We start from the raw sequence: 11090 nt of genomic DNA, 5'->3' as shown, positions 1-11090 counted from the left end.
ACTAAGATGCCAAGATGGTGATGAGGACAAGATGGTGTTACTTAGACCCAGTATCCATATTTCAATCCCATATACCAAATAAAGACACATCATGCAAGTCAGAGATAGGAAATTTATTATAAGGCAGCCATAGGAAGCCCATAGTTTAGCTTGAACCGACTAGTATAGGCTCATGGGCAAGGGAAAGAAAGCCCTCTTTGGAGTGTAGAAGTAGAAAAAGGATGGTGTCTGTAGGCCTAACACCATATATATCTGCTGTGATTATTGGCTATGTGGAAGACTGAGGCAGCAATGATTAGGGAAAATGAGGCATGGTTGAAATAAGGATACTGGTTCTAACTGGCACCATCTTGGCAACATAGTGGATGATTGGGAATTGGATGGAACTGGCATCATCTTGTCTTCTTTGGTGGATGAAGGTAAGGTGGTAGGCATGCCTGAATTCCTAGAGATGGGGGTGGTGAATTGGACAATAGGTCACTGGACCTGCCAGATCAGGAACTTGAAAGACTCTCAAGCTCCCTGTGACCCTGCCCATTGACCATGACCCTATTTAGGCCCCAACCTGTTCAGCTGCCATTTTGTACTGTGCTTCATGTCACTATGGCGTTCCTCTTCAGATCCCCATTAGAGTTGATCTGGTTTGTTGAGGTTGGTGTTCTGCTCTCTCTACTCTGCTACCCTCATACTTCAGTTTTCTAACAGTACTAAGTGTATTCAAGGCTGCAAGTTTTTTGGGGGACATGTATTTTCCCGCAGTCTCTAGCTTTCTAATAAAGACTCCTGAATGGGCCTCTCAAAATGTGGCTTCCCTGTGTCTCATGATCAAATTCCCATATCACATGATAAATGGCAGCCAGGAATAGGAAGCAAACATTATTTTAGAAACATAAAAGCATCATCTTCTTTGTTTTAACCCTTACACTCCTTCTTAAGAGGCAGTGTTGGTGATGGGAATCTTCTTTGTTCTCATAGCTCCATGTTGCTCTCATGGACCACTGATCACATGGGGTGGAGGGGCCTCCTAGTTCTCAGGAAAACCTCATCTGACCTTATCTGAAAGAGGTGCATGAGCCTTATCTGAAACGGTATTACCTGAAAGGGCAGGACAGGCCTTATCTGAAAGGGCAGGACAGCATCTAGAGAATACCCCTACCATAAAACTCCAAACATGGCAGTTTGCATTTATAAATCCCAACCAGGACATTTCGGACACTAAATCCCCAGGAGGACAGGAAAAAGAAATTCCAAAGAAGAGTCACCCCCTAGAATATCTAAAAACTGAAAATCCCCCACATTCCCTGCTCTTTGTTTCTCCATCCTTGCTTGGTGTTATATGGAGTTCCTCTGCAGCCGTGGTTAAAACCTGTCCTGGACTGCTGAGGTCTCTGCCTTCTTTCTCTCCTTTTATCTGCTGATTGTTCCTAACACTCAAGACTCAGTTTCCTAACAAACAGATCCCTTACCAGAAAGAGTGTTCCCTGGGGGATGCTGTATTTTTTATTTTTTTCTCTCTTGTCTTCCCTCCTTTTTCCCCAGCGGCTTTGTGAGAATCAGTCAGAACCTTTAGCTTCCTAGCTTCCTATAGCTATAAGGTGGCTGGAAAGTGACCCAGAGCTCTGGGCTCTCACTGCCTCACTGCCTGGTAAGGGAGGCTAGGTTTGATCTAGGCCTAGATTGACTTACCTGGTAAACTGAGTGTAAGACCACTAGAAATCTCACTCTCTCCCTCTGATGACCTCCAGACCGGAGATCATTTGCCAATCACCTACACTCATTGAAATAAGGATGCCAAGCCTAACTGGTGCCATCTTGTCTTCCTTATGGATGAGGGTGTTATGCCCAAGTCGCGAGATGACCTCCAAGAAGACCACCGAGAGCCAGACATTCCAAAATGCAAAAGCAAGGCTTTATTCAGGCAAGCTGCAGCTTGGGTCTCATCCCATTCACTGACGCAGTGGAGATAGGAAGGAGGACCCTGAGCTGAAATCTTACAGGGTTTATAAAGGCAAAAACCACAAAGTTACAGTAACCAGGTGTTTACAGATCTGATTGGCTCTGGGGTAAAAACATTCCAGGGTGGACAGAAGTTACCAAAACAGTCCTTCGGCTATCTGGGTTCTGACAACCTGCCCTGCTACATGGAGTATTTAGCGGCCTGGGCCGGCTCACAGTGCCTATTTATCTTTGGCTAGCATAGCTATTTCTCATAGCTTGTACAGGCCCAAGGTTACAGGCACAGAGTGGGGCGTGGCTGGCTTTAAGATAGTTTTGTTCAAGAAATTTACAGTTTAGCAGTCTCAGCAGAAACAAGTCAGTTCCTGGAATTCGGGGGGCTCTGGGTTACTCAGTTTAAACAATCAACAAAATGGAGGCTGCCTGAAAATGGAGTCATTTTGGCTTTTCAAGGGTAAAGTCCAACCCCCAGGTGGGGGGCTTGCCTGAATTCCTAGAGACACAGGCAGGGACTTGGACGATAGGTCACTGGACCTGCCAGACCAGGAACTTGAGAAACTCTTGAGGTCCCTGAGCCCCTGCCCCCTGACCAGCTCAGCTGCCATTTTGCACCATGCCTCAGGTCTCCTGACTCTCCTTGGGTCACTATGGAGTCCCTCTTCAGCTCCCCATTAGAGTTGATCTGGTTAGTTGAAATTGTTTTTCTGCTCCTTTTCTACTCTGCTACCTATGTGGTTCAATTTTCTAACAGTATTAAGTGTATTTGAGGTGGCAAGTTTTGGGGGGACATGTGTTTGCCTGAAATCTGGCTTCCTAATAAAGACTCCTGATTTAGCCTCTCAAAATGTGACTTATTGGTGCCTCACAATTGAATTTCCATATACCATTATCACCTCCCTCTGGGCATTGCAAGGGCCCTCTGGAAGGGCCCTTGAGAGTGAAACTTCTGTTTGTTCTAGGTCCAGGTTTTGCTGCCTCTGACTGATCAGTTTTGGGGGATGCCAAGTTGCTTAGTAGAGGATCCCGATGGCCTTGAATGCATACTCGGGGACACTTTAATATGAGTTCTTGGCTCCATCCTTTCCTTGCTAACATCCAGGGGTTTGGCTTGTAAGGACATGGGGTAGCAGTCCATTTCAACCAACAGCCCTTTGGCTTGTGTCCTTCAGAGTGAAATGAAGGCTAGGTCCTGGGAATCACCCTCTGGGTTTCCTCTTGAAAGCTAGCCATTCTGGGCTTGAAATCAGATCTAAGATCAAAAGAAATGTAGCCATTTTTGCATAAAAATTTGGCCTCAGTATCAATTAGACAATTACAAAAGCAAAAACTGTTTAGAAACTTGGTCTCAGTACCAATTTGGTAATTGCAATCACTGATTTGAGTACAGCACTTTAGACCCCACAATACTGCAAGTTATAACTTTCTCCAGGTGGTCAGAGATGCCCTAAGGCCAAGCTGCTTTTCTTTCCTTGCTACATTCTTCCTCTCTGCTGTCTGGATTCTCTTTGCTGAAACTGTCTTCTCTAAGCAAACTCCCTCTGTTGACCTTTGCCCCTGTGCCTGCCAAGCCTGTGTGGTTGGTGCTTGGTGAAGGTTGATGTAAGCCTCCAAAGGTGAAGTACCTTTCTTTGTCTTGTAAATGTAATCATAGAAACAAGCCAACTAAATTTCCCAACAAGAGATACTTAATGTGGCCTTCAACATTTTTAATATCTTTATCAGAATACAGAAGCAAAAAAGGAAAAGGAGAGACTTTGTAGAGTCAGACACCAACTCTTGGCTAATGTCATGCAACTCCAAAATAGGTTGTCCTATGCCAAACCACTGCCACAATGGGCCTTTGCTTTGGCTCCATCGCTAACCTATCATTGACAGTGACTAGCCACCAAGCACATTGGGGCTAGTTTCTCTGTCTTGCTTGAATGATCTGATCTTTTTTTTGCCAGTCCTGGGGCTTGGACTCAGGGCCTGAGCACTGTCCCTGGCTTCTTTTTTTTTTTTTTTTTTTTTGGCCAGTCCTGGGCCTTGGACTCAGGGCCTGAGCACTGTCCCTGGCTTCTTCCCGCTCAAGGCTAGCACTCTGCCACTTGAGCCACAGCGCCGCTTCTGGCCGTTTTCTGTATATGTGGTGCTGGGGAATCGAACCGAGGGCCTCGTGTATCCGAGGCAGGCACTAGGCTATATCCCCAGCCCCCTGGCTTCTTTTTTTTTTTTTTGCCAGTCCTGGGCCTTGTACTCAGGGCCTGAGCACTGTCCCTGGCTTCTTCCCGCTCAAGGCTAGCTAGCACTCCGCCACCTGAGCCACAGCGCCGCTTCTGGCCATTTTTTGTATATGTGGTGCTGGGGAATCGAACCCAGGGCCTCGTGTATCCGAGGCAGGCACTCTTGCCACTAGGCTATATCCCCAGCCCTGGCTTCTTTTTTTGCTCAAGGCTAGCACTCTGCCACTTGAGCCACAGCGCCACTTCTGGACATTTTCTGTATATGTGGTGCTGGGGAATTGAACCCAGGGCTTCATGTATACAAGCCAAGCACTCTTGCCACTAGGCCATATTCCCAGCCCCAATGATCTGATCTTTTTTCCTACCCCCAAATCCCATAATGGGAGTATAAAGTTGGCTGGAAAGAAAACCTGCCACACAGTTTGGTTTGGGCAGAAAAAAGAAAGTCTAGGGTGGGGGTGGGGGGCAGGGAACACTGCCCGTCTGCACAAGATGGAGGCCTGTGGAGACAGAGGGGTAGGAAGAAGAGAAAAAGAGGGGCAGGGACTTGTGTTGAGCTGAATTATATAGGGAAAGGTGGGAGGTGGAACCACAATAGATGTGGAAGCAATCTCAGAGCCTGGGGGAACCTCTCATTGTCCGAGGGAGGTGTGACCAGGAATAGTTCAGGAAATGACCTTAGTAGATGAGTAAGTGACATCAGAGTCTAGGGTCCTTTGCTGAATCACAGTGAGGTGATTGACAATCAGGTGATTACTGGTTTCAGGCAGGTGAAGAGGAAGGGGGGAGGGGCTGTTCTCCTGGGCAAACCTAACAGGGAGCAGTTAGACAGCATACCCCAAACAAACACATCCTTTTGTGTCTTTGAGACTCAGATAATAATCCATTTCCTTTCTTTCTTGAATCTACCCACTTTAGCATTCAGATTCTTATTTTTTTTTCCTTAAGGCAAAACTCCAGAAGGCTGAGAAAGGACCCTTGAAGAAATCCCTCCCACTTCCCTCTTCCCTAATAGCAGTATCCAATTGCTAAAACACTCACTTTTTAAGCCTTTCTTTCTATGCCATCATTCTGGAAACAACAACAAAAAAGTGTGGTTTAAAGAAATTTAGGAGAGGCACAGCCTCCTCCTCTTAAAAATCTGGTTTGGGCACCTCCCCCAATTCTCTTTGCAGGCCCTGGAGACTGATACCCACCTAGGAAGAGACAATGGCCACATGGTAGGTTTTCGTGCCATGCCAACTCTTCCACCAATCTGACTCCTTCACCCATCTACGTGTTCAAATGTCAATTCATGTGCCAGTGTCTCATTACCAAAATTATTTTCAAAGTTTTCTGTTCTTGTTAATCAATGTTTAAGTGTGGATATGCTGTTAAATTTTGTTCGTTGTTGACAAAAGCTTTGTGTCTTGAATTTTGCTTTTTTTTTTTTTTGGTGTTGCTCGTTTTTCTAGCATTGACCATGTGGTTCTATCATGCAATGACCAATAATGTCTTTTGCCACTGGAATTCCAGAAAATTTATGGCAAATTTTAATTTTTTTTTAAACCTAAGTATGCCTTAATACTTTGGTGCACAAGTGTGTGTGTGTGTGTGTGTGTGTGTGTGTGTGTGTGAACATGTTCGAAATAACTTCACTTTAATACATAACAAAATGCCATCATGCTGGGCACCAGTGGCTCACACCTGTAATCCTAGCTACTCAGGAAGCTGAGATCTGAGGATAGGGGTCAAAGCCAGCCCAAGCAGGAAAGTCCATGAGGTTCTTTTTTTTTTTTTTTTTTTTTTGCCAGTCCTGGAGCTTGGACTCAGGGCCTGAGCACTGTCCCTGGCTTCTTTTTGCTCAAGGCTAGCACTCTGCCACTTGAGCCACAGCGCCACTTCTGGCCATTTTCTATGTATGTGGTACTGGGGAATCGAACCCAGGGCTTCATGTATACAAGGCAAGCTCTCTTGCCACTAGGCCATATTCCCAGCCCCCATGGGGTTCTTATCTCCAGTTAACCACCAGAAAACCAGAAGTGGCTCTGTAGCTCATGTGTAGCTCCATCATTGAGCTGAAGAGCTCAGGGACGGTGCCCAGGCCCAGAGTTCAAGCCCCATGACCAACCAAACAACAAGTCATCATGGTGTGAAGAAAAAAATTATCTTTTCTATCAAACTATTGTGCTTCTGTTTTGTATGGTGATATTTTTGGTATTGATATTTCCTGAAACGATTTGCCTTTTGACTTCCAATTATTATCTGTGCTGTTTGTGATCAATAGCCAAGTTAGGGACACAAATCTTTAATAGTCTCCTTTCTAACAGTGGTGTTATGCATTTGTAACAGTGGCGACCAAGAGTTAACTGGCTCTATAGGACAAAAGGAAAAAAAAATGGGTGTTTTAAAGTGTGAAGGTCATCAGATTTGGGTGCAAACAAATTTGTCTACAAATTATTAAATCATATTAAAAAAAACTGGGCTGGGAATGTGGCTTAGTGGTAGAGTGCTTATGTACATGAAGCCTTGGGTTCAATTCCACAGCACCACATATATAGAAAAATCCAGAAGTGGCACTGTGGCTCAAGTGGTAGAGTGCTAGCCTTGAGCATAAAGAAGCCAGGGATAGTGCTCAGGCCCTGAGTTCAAGCCCCAGGACTGGCCAAAAAAAAACAACAACAACCCCAAAACAGCCTATATTACTTGAGTTCAGGAAGAAAATTTAAAAACAACAAAGAGATTATGAAATGTAAAGAAAGAGAGGGAAGTTAGTAAAGAAAACCTTGGAGAAAGGAATTAAGGAAAAAAATGGTATCATTGGATAAGAAAGTATTTGGGAAGTAAGGATTGTCTTAAATGCTATTCCAAAATGGAAAAAGGGAATAATTAACACTAACCACAGAACATTTGAATAACAGACAGTGTGAGTACATTTTAAGGTTTATAAGGTAGACCTTATAAAATAATAAAGTAATCGTTAACATAGTTTGTATGTAATTAAGTTGACTGTGATTTAAAAACTTATCTAAAGATTTTTCCTAAGAACAAGATTGTGGGCTATTAAGTTTGTCAAGTTTTAATGACATAAACGTAAGTAGTAATTAAACCAAAGTTCACGTAAGTGTTCGTTATGTCAAGGTCCTCCAAATGAATACTTCTTACTTGAATGCTTTTTTGCTCTGTTTATTATGTCTATTTCCCAAACATATAAGCTGCCTTGGATCCAGAGCAGACAACAGCTCCAATCTTAATTAGTATCCCAAACTTCTATATTCAGTTAACAATTAACTAGTTTTTTTAACCAGTTGTTGTTTCAAAACTTTCATAATGACTACTATTGAGTTTTTACCTTACAGATTTGATCTTCTGTAGCAATTACAGTCAGGCCTATAGAAGGACAGATGACTCTTACAAGTTAACTTTAATTTTTAGTGAGTTCCAGCTAAGCCCTGCTTAAGAAGTAGTTCTATTTATCTCCTTGTTGCTTCAATTGGAAATACAAAGGGGCTATTGGCAAAAATTCTCATTTGACCTGTCAGTCATTCCCCCCACCCCCCACCCCCATCGCCAATGAGGGATTCAGCCAACTGGGACATGTCATCACAGCAATAAGTAATGCCAAATGAGACATTATCCCAGCAAGGAGAAGAGACCTTCCAGACCCACCCAGATAGTCCTGGTGACAAGGGACTGTACAGAGGCAGTTGGGAAGAACTGCTCAGATAAGAGAGGGTGGTGTCAGATCCTGAATTGAGTCACATGTCCCTTCAGAAGTAATCAAAAGCTGGGAGATCAAAATGTTATACAAATTCAATGCAATCCCCACCAAGGTCCCAGCTACATTCTTCACTGAAATAGAGAAAGCAATCCATAAATTCATATGGAACAGCAAAAGACCTAGAATAGCCAAAGCAATTCTAGGCAAAAAAAAAAAAAAGCAGTGCAGGAGGTATCACAATACCAGACTTCAAGCTCTACTACAGGGCCATCATAACAAAAACAGCCTGGTATTGTTATAAAAACAGACCTGAAGATCAATGGAATAGAATAGAAGACCCAGAAATAAAGCCGCATTCTTACAGTCAGCTGATATTTGACTAAGGAGTTAAAGACGTACAATGGAAAAAAACATAGCCTCTTCAACTACTGGTGCTGGGAAAACTGGGCAGCCATATGTAGAAAACTCAAAGTAGACCCAAGCCTATCACCATGCACCAAGATCAACTCAAAATGGATCAAGGACCTCAACATCAGACCTGAATCTTTGAAACTACTAAAGGACAAAGTAGGAAAGATGCTAGAACTTACAGGCACAGGAAGGAACTTCCTGAATAGAGTCCCAGGGGCACAACAGGTGGGGGAATGACTCGACAAATGGGACTACTACAAAATAAAAAGTTTCTGCACAGCTAAAGACATAGCCACCAAACTAGAAAGACAGCCAAACATATGGGAAAGGATCTTCACCAGCACAGCAACAGACAAAGGCCTAATATCTGTCATCTACAGAGAACTCAAAAAACTAACCCCCTCCAAGCCCAGTAAACCAATTAAAAATGGGCAAAGTAGCTAAAGAGAGATTCCACAGGAGAAGAGATTAAAATGGCAAAGAAACATGTGAGGAAATGTTCAACATCCCTGGCAGTAAAGGAAATGTAAATAAAAACAAACCTGAGATACCACCTCACTCCAGTTAGAATGGCCTGTAACTCTGAACTCAGGCAACAACAAATGCTGGAGGGGATGCAGGGAAAGAGGAACCCTTCTCCACTGCTGGTGGGAGTGCAAATTAGTACAACCACTTTGGAGAACAGTATGGAGGTTCCTCAAAAAGCTCAACATAGAACTACCCTATGACCCAGCCATATCACTCCTAGGCATCTATCCTGAACAACAGGTCTCAAGATATCAAAAAGACTTCCATGTTTATCGCTGCACAATTCACAATAGCCCAAATATGGAAACAACCCAGATGCCCCTCTACAGATTAATGGATCAAAAAAATGTGATACCTATACACAATGGAATGCTACATAGCGATTAGAAATTATAAAATATTGGTATTCGCAGGGAAATGGTCAAAACTTGAACAAATAATGTTGAGCAAGACAAGCCTAGAACACAGAGAACAAAGGGGCATAATTCCTTGATATATGACTGTTAAGGTGTGTGTGTTTGGGGGGGGGGGGGAACAGTAGAGACCAGGTCTGCGAAACAAAAAACTTGTCAAATGGTATTTCCACAGGTTTGGGTTAGTGACCTTACATTATGTATCTAAAACCAAACAACTACTAAACATAAAAAGGTCTAAAATAGACCTCTCAGTGGATCACAATAGCTCAAAAGCTATGTATGTATGATCATATAAGACAAGGATAAGCAAACTCTATTGTTGACGTTATATTTAAAGTTCTAGGTGAATTTCCTTTGGCATATGCCAAATGGCTACTGTATATGTTTTTGGTACACTGGGTATTGTATATATGCCTACCTGATCTAGGAAAGGGAAAGAAAAATGAGGGTGTAAGATATAACTGTACCCCTTTTGCACAACACCTTGTCAACAAAATTTAATTAATAAAAACATTTTTTTAAAAGCTGGGAGATCAAAAGAACATAGTTCATCATCAGGATGCCTATCTGATGTCTACCTGACTACCTCCTGTCTGGACAGGAACTTACTTTCCTGACTTTGTTGCCTGCTATTTCCATTTATAGTGATTCGTGGACTCAGGATAGTTTGCCTTGGCACCTTCCTGGGTCTCCCATCCGTAGTCTATCTATAGTCCAGACATCTATAATCCAGATGTCTATAGTCCAATTACAGGAAATGATCAAGGCCTCTCACCAAGCCCTTAACCACTCCAGTACAGCTCCCATCTTCTGATTGGCTATTCTTTTTTTTTCTTCCAGTCCTGGGGCTTGGACTCAGGGACTGAGCACTGTCCCTGGCTTCTTTTTACTCAAGGCTAGCACTCTGCCACTTGAGCCACAGCGCCACTTCTGGCCATTTTCTATATATGTGGTGCTGGGGAATCGAACCCAGGGCTTCATGTATACGAGGCAAGCACTCTTGCCACTAGGCCATATTCCCAGCCCTGATTGGCTATTCTTAACCAGTCCACCATGCTATCCTCTACTCAGTCGCCAGAGACTCTAGACACTTCCTTCCTGCCCCCAGCCCAGTTATATGGAAATTCTTCCTTCCCTGTAATGGACCATAACTGAGTTTGTACTCCAAATGATCAAGCTAAGTTCTCATTCATATCAGCTGATCCTGCCACCTTGTCAGCCATTTTCCAGATCTGAATTCAATTGCAGGAACATCTCAATAAATGATAGGAATCACTCCAATGGACATCCTGGTGGGATTCCCCTACATAGTGGTCCCTCTGGCTGGCCTTTCTATTAGGACCTTTCGCAGTCATCCTCTTACTTCTCTTTCTTAGACCCTGTTTTCTCACCTTTTCCAGAAGTTTCTCTTTAACAGGATAATAACCCTTACTCAGGACACTACCTGGGACCAAGTCAAAGCCATCCTTGGACTCTGAAGACGCCAGTCCCAGTGACTCCTCCATGGCCCATGTCAGCATGTAGCTAGAAAAGACCATGATGTCCCTCAACTTTTTATACCCCTTCAAGGTTTCAAATGATGGGAATCTGCTTTGTTCTCATAACTCCATGTGGCTCCCATGGCCCACTGACCACCCTCTCCTGCGGGCCCCTCCTAGTTCTCAGGATAACCTCACCCTTGACCTTATCTGATAGGGCTGGACAAGCCTTATCTGAAAGGGCAAGATGGCTGGTGTCAGGAGGATACTCCTACCATAAAACTCCAAATAGACAGTTTGCACTGTAAATCCCAAACAGGACACTTTGGACAATAAATCCCCAGCAGAACAGGAGAAAGAAATTCCAAAGAATATTCTC

Source organism: Perognathus longimembris, chromosome 3 (genome assembly GCF_023159225.1).
Source record: "Perognathus longimembris pacificus isolate PPM17 chromosome 3, ASM2315922v1, whole genome shotgun sequence".
Lineage (NCBI taxonomy): Eukaryota > Metazoa > Chordata > Mammalia > Rodentia > Heteromyidae > Perognathus > Perognathus longimembris.
Note: the sequence above shows the minus strand (reverse complement) of the source record.